The sequence below is a fragment of the Harpia harpyja genome, chromosome 13 (assembly GCF_026419915.1).
Source record: "Harpia harpyja isolate bHarHar1 chromosome 13, bHarHar1 primary haplotype, whole genome shotgun sequence".
Taxonomy (NCBI): Eukaryota; Metazoa; Chordata; class Aves; order Accipitriformes; family Accipitridae; genus Harpia; species Harpia harpyja.
Window position 1 is genome coordinate 6,832,047 of NC_068952.1, and position 6,233 is coordinate 6,838,279.

Consider the following 6,233-nt stretch of genomic DNA (forward strand, 5'->3'; position numbering starts at 1 on the left):
CTGCACAGTAAGTATCTTTTCTCTTACCTACTCTCCTATTCTACTTTTGTGCATCTTCTGTATACTAAATTAACATTTTGGTCTGGAGCATTCTTCAGGATGGTGGTTGTACTGTGAATGTCCCTGAACTTTCAGCAAACAATGTAAAAAGCAGGTCTTCTTCCTTCACTTCTCAGTTCCTTCACCATAAAACAAGGGTAGTTGACATGGGTTGCACATAGGTCCCTTGCTGAAGCTATATCACGTGACCAGTGTGTTGACATAAAGGATTCCAAGAAATTTAAATACTTTGCTGTAGGGGGAAATGAGTTAAAAAAACTCGCCAGAATGTCATAGCAAGCAGTATACTAGGGATAGCACATACCTAATTCACACATCAAAAAGAACCAGCCCAAAAAGCAGGTCCCAGTTTCAAAATGCAAAATAACCAAGACCCTTACGCTTGGGACAGAGGAAGCCCTAAATAAGAACAAAGAATGAAGATAAAAGTGGAGGAAGCAGAGGAAGCAGAGCAACTGAAGGACTGTCTGTTTAATAACCCTGTTGATGTTCCTGAAATGTTATACCCAAAAAAGTGACACAGAAAAATCCATAGCATTTGTCAATTGGAATGAACAAATTACCTGCCCTGAGGTTGTTAGGGGACTGGTGATATAATGGAGAAGTAAACAGAGAAGGAAAAAACTTGTAGAAACTTGTAGTTCTTCCTTGATCTGGATCTTGTTAGAGGGGTAAAAGAATTGCCTCTAGTAAGGCTACAGCTTGTGTTAGTTTTATTTTAGACTAAGTAGAAATGCTCAGAGGTCTTAAACTCTGTTTATTTAAAAGTACACAATACTCTTATGATTTCAAAATGGTGGAACTTTGGTTATTTTCATCTTTGCTGACATTCCAGAAAAATGGTGTCCGAAAGGTCTGAACAACTTCATTGACTGAAATGCCAGATTTTTTTTTTTTTCATATGCAGAATTTCCTCCAGTACTATTTTTGACAGAAGTTAACCTTCTCTGTGATAAAAAAAAACGTAATTTCACCTTCAAATATTATGGAAAAATTTAAAGTAAAAACTTAGAAGAATCCCAATTGATAAAATCATATCTTGTCCAGAAGACAATAATTTGATATTTCTATTTGTACTGTTTTTACTTATTAGCAGGTTTTACTACTAAAGAACTCCTTTTATTATTTGAGTTTTTATTTTTACTTGTAGGACTTTGCTCTATTTGGTAAGGTCTTTCTGAAATCTGAAAGTAGCTGTCTTCTCTTTCTGAAGAAAGGGGTTTGTCATAGTAACATGGCTATGTCTGGTTAAGTTCCTGTTAACAGGTGATCTACTTAACCTTAATCAGAAGTGAGAGTAAATCCATTGGTTACAGATTTCATCCACAACCCATACCTCCAGAGCAGATGTTATTATAGTATCTTTGCAAGTATGTAGACTGCTATCAAACACTGTGAAGAGAGCTTTCTTGTGTTTATTCATCTGAATTATACTCCTAGATCAGTCCCTCTTGGTTGGCAAGGAAGGAAAACATGGTCAGGATCTAGTTTTTGTTGCTGACATAGTTCTTGCAAGCTGGGGAGTTTTTCTCACACCCTAAAAGGGTTAATACCAATGCTGGGTACCAGGCTACAAATAATTTTAGATGTGAGCAAAATAGAGCTTAGTGCTGATACCATAAAAAAAGAAAAAATGCTGATGCTCACTAGTAAGTTCTCACATCAAACAGAATGTGGTTGATTGTGGTACTACGGGGAACGGGGACAAGTTATGGACTGTCATAGGAAAGTACTGGAGCAGCTACTATGAATAACAGCACTCTAGCAATCAACAGTGGAATCAGCAAGACTTAGACCACTCTCACCACATTTGCAAGAACAGCAGTCAGTAGCAAGTGAGCACTGAGATACCAAATGATGTCCTGGTGGCTTTTATCATCAGCTGCTGAATGGGTCCTTGTTGAGCTACCCTTCAGATCAGTCAGGCTATAGAAGATTTACGGACCTTGAATCTAAAAGGCATCAAGGGAGGTGGCTAGGAGACCAGTGTTGCTTTGGTTTTGACATTCCTGATTTCCTTTGTTGTCTAAAGGTTTTATTTTTTTTTAAAAGGTGAAGGACCAGTTTTTAACACTTGAGAAAATCCTTGAACAACTAGATATAGCACTTTTTTCATGAGGCATAATCTTATGTTCTACCCCAGCAAGTCCAGAGAGCTTCTAAGTGCTTGGTCTTTTCTAGAATATTTGTTTTCTTTTTATTTTACGTAAGATTCCTTTAAACTCTCTCTCCTCTTTGAAAATAATTTCTATAGATCTGAGACAGTTTTGTATGGATTAACATAACCGATTGTTCAGTGGCATAAATAACTGAAACCATGAGTAATCCAAAATCTGAGAATTTAGGACAACTAAAATGATATCAGATGTTCCTTTATTTAACAGATAAGTCCTTTATAACACCATTAAAATATGTCACACTAAGTACCAGCAAAGACTTGTAAGGTGATGAGAAGCAGCACTGAGGTTTATGTCTTTGGCTGATAGCACTGGGATATTCAAAGGGAGGGTGTCTCTTCAGCAGATGCTCCCGACAACTACATCTTAAGCTCAAGTTCTGTGGGGGAATACACACCAAAAAGGAGCACTATAATAGGCAGAATAAATGTATAAGTGGGCTAAGATCTCAGCCTCTTGCTTTTGATAACAAAGCCATTATACGGTCTCCAAATCAAAACATAGGCACTCTGAGGTTTCTTTTGTTTTTTGATTTGTGAGAAGCAATGTGCGCACCTTTGCGTAGAAGACAGAAAAGACAGCAAACTGTCAACGTGCAGTTCAAATGTGTTTGCATTTCACTATCCATGTCTGGAGTATTCTTTTTAATGACTTTAAAATAAGGAATAGCATAACCAAATGTATTTATTGCATGAAGAAACTTCAACGAGCTTTGCCTCAACATGACGTTTAAGAAATATAAAGAATTTGAACAATTCCAACAAAATAACTTTAAAATTGCTTTTCTTAATGCATAGAGATCTAAATCATTTTAGGAAAAATCAGTTGCATAAACAGGCTGTGTAGTCAACATAGCATTACAAGTCCTTCTGTGGTTTCCTTTTGAAAAAGTGTCCTGCCCTAACCTACCTATATGAAGGTCCAATAACTTTATGTGAGCAGCAACATACCGAGGAATAAAACCAAACCCCAAAACTCAGCAAAACAAATTTATGGACTCTATAAGGACTATTCTCTCTTTCACCATCTTTGTTTACAGGAACTGCTGCCCCACAAATTCATTCACATGCTGAAGTGTGGAGAGCATCAGGACAACTTTCTAGTTTATAAAAGGGTTACAGTTTAAGGTCGTATGATTTCAGGACATAAAAACATTTCAGAAGACAAATCTGATTTTGACAAAACATACTAAAAATAATCTATAATCAGGTCATTTAAAGTGCCCCAACTGAATTTTGATGAACTTGCCACCTACAAAAAATCTGCTTTTAGGGAAAGCGCTATGTATCTGTTAAGCATTAATGTAAGAATTAATGAACATGTCTCTGACTAATGCCAAGCAAAGAGAAAACATGATTTTTTTTTTCAGAAGCTGACTCATCATATATTATTTTTAATGATACATTCCATAAATGACAGTTTTCAGATTTTATGCAGTTAAAAACCCTCTTTACTTGAATATCTTTTATATTTCAGTGACTTTAAAATTAGACAGACAAAGGACTACCTGACAGTTTATGCCTTTTCCACTTAACTGTTCAAATGGAAGAAAAAGGCCATCAACCTTTCCCCGTTCCTTACCCCTAGGTACAAGTGAAAGATCAAATCCATATGCTCTCAGCACAAAGCTAATCATTTTGATATAAACCCCAGAAAGAAGTCTCCTCCTAACACAAGGGCTAATTAAAAACCTGTACGAATAATCTTAACCATAGGATACAATTCCATAAAAGGGGAAGAAAATCTCTTGTGAAGAGTTAACAATGTCTTTTTCATCATCAGACCTACACAATACAAATATTATTTACATGCCAATAAAGGATGGCCTTAAGGGGAATAGATGAAGTGTGGTGGGATTTTGTTTACTCACCTCAGCATACAGACTGAATTCCATCTTCTCATTCAGCCTATATTCAGCCTGGATTTGGTGCAACCACTCTCATTTTACAATATAACACTGTATTAATTATTATTTTCATCTTACAGCAAAAATCCCTAGCCATAAAGCAGAATCCCAGTGCGCTTGGCATTAGACAAACATCAAATTAAAGCTCAGGTTTCTCCAGATTAAAATTCCAAGCTCCTTCACAGCAAGATAAAATTACCATAAAAATTTTATTAGAGTAAGCCTTCCATGCTGTTATCAACAGGTAATCTGGCATTTGTATAATGGTCTTTGTTGATTTATAAAGTATTTAAGGAAAATAAGACACTAATTGGTAAAGTGTACAGCAGGAGATGAAGTATACTTTAATTCTTTTCCCATGAAAAACCTACATTCAAACTGACTTGGTCTTGTTCATCTTGCTTCTTCTAACATAGATTTTCCAGACTAGAAAGCATTTCTGCATTCTAGAAGCAAAAGAAATAATTATTTATGCATGTAAATTTTACAGGCTGTCATACCTGCTGTCGCAACAGCTCATTAACAGCACTTACACTGTTGGGAGACAGATACAGATCTATTTAGCCAATTTCCGCTTTCTAAATCTGCTCCCAAACATTGCCTCCACACCTCTTCATCTATCTTGAGAGATGTATGAAAAGTATAGCTAAAGCAGAGGCCTGTTGTACTCACAAAAGATAAAGTACACTAAGCAAACATTAATATTAGCTTGTTTTAAACTGAAGCATAAGCATCCTTAATGTACCATAAGCGCATAAGCATTTTTGTGTCCAGTAAAATTAGTATTGCCACTGCCAAGAATCAACCAGAAGCTTTAAGCTAACTGTGCCTTATGTTAACTGCACCGGGCCCCAGTCCTGGCCAGTTGGGCTTGTTACCAACTTGTTCTGAGAACTCCCCGTGTAAACTGGACCTTGGTACCAGACGTTTCTTGTTGGGATGTAGATTAAGTGCAGGATGACAGTAAGGGTCTTGAAAATATGGCCATGGGTTGAAAGCAAAGGCTCCCAGAACCCATAACTCACAGTTACCGGGCAGTGATAAAACACAACCCCCAAAGCTGGGCAAACGTTACTTTTGCCTTGAGAAAAGAAGCAGCAGCTAACTAAGGTAACTCGACAAAGAAACCAAAAAACCAACCCAGCCAAGCTAGAGGATAACGAACCTGCTGCAGCCTGGGCAAGTACTCATTAAGCTTTTGCAACACCTAGCCCAGAGGCTGAGGCCAATTGTCTAGGAACAATATAAACACAATACATTTATAAATGGTTAGGACCCCCAGTGTGGTTGGGCAGGGAGAAGAGATGCAACAGGTTCATTACTGTTTCAGCTTCCCTTGGTAGACAGGTTTTGAGTCTTATCTCCTCAACCTCAGTGACCAAGGCAATCAAGAACTGTGCTATAGACACTGCATCAGCTCTGTGGTACTGCCTGCTCACAGGTAGAGATGGTGAAGGATTAACTGACTACAGAGTAATAATGACTGATAACAGATATGAATTAAGCATTATCATAAAGAGCGTAGTTAAAGAATGTCAGTCTAGTAAAATTTTGTTTAAAAGTTTAAAATTGGCTTACCTGTCTTCTAAACATTCCCATCACAGCAATATTTAATTCTCTGATTGACACATATAGACACATATTCAGTAACAACAAATGTTACCAGAATTTTGTGGAGCAAGGTAATGAAATAAGATCATGATTTCTTTGATTAATTGTTATATGTGGAATGTGGCACTGGCAAACATAAAATACAATTTCAAAAAAGTGTGAAATTTGTGATGCCATCACTGTGATGACTGATGCATGCACAAAAAACTTGCATGCACAAATCTAACATGAGACACAGGGTCAAGTACTGTAATTGGTTAACTTCAATTACTTTTTTTTAATTTCCTTACCTGAAATTGGAAAAGAAATTCAAATTGAGTAACTTATAATACAGCTGTCTTTCATGCAGCCATTGTGGCACTGGTGTTATTTCCATTTCTCCTAAATTATGGCCCGCAGAAAACTAGGAAAAAAATTAGGAAAAAAAATACATGTCCTTTTCAAAGAGAATTTGATAAGCATTACTGAATCTTTGTTAT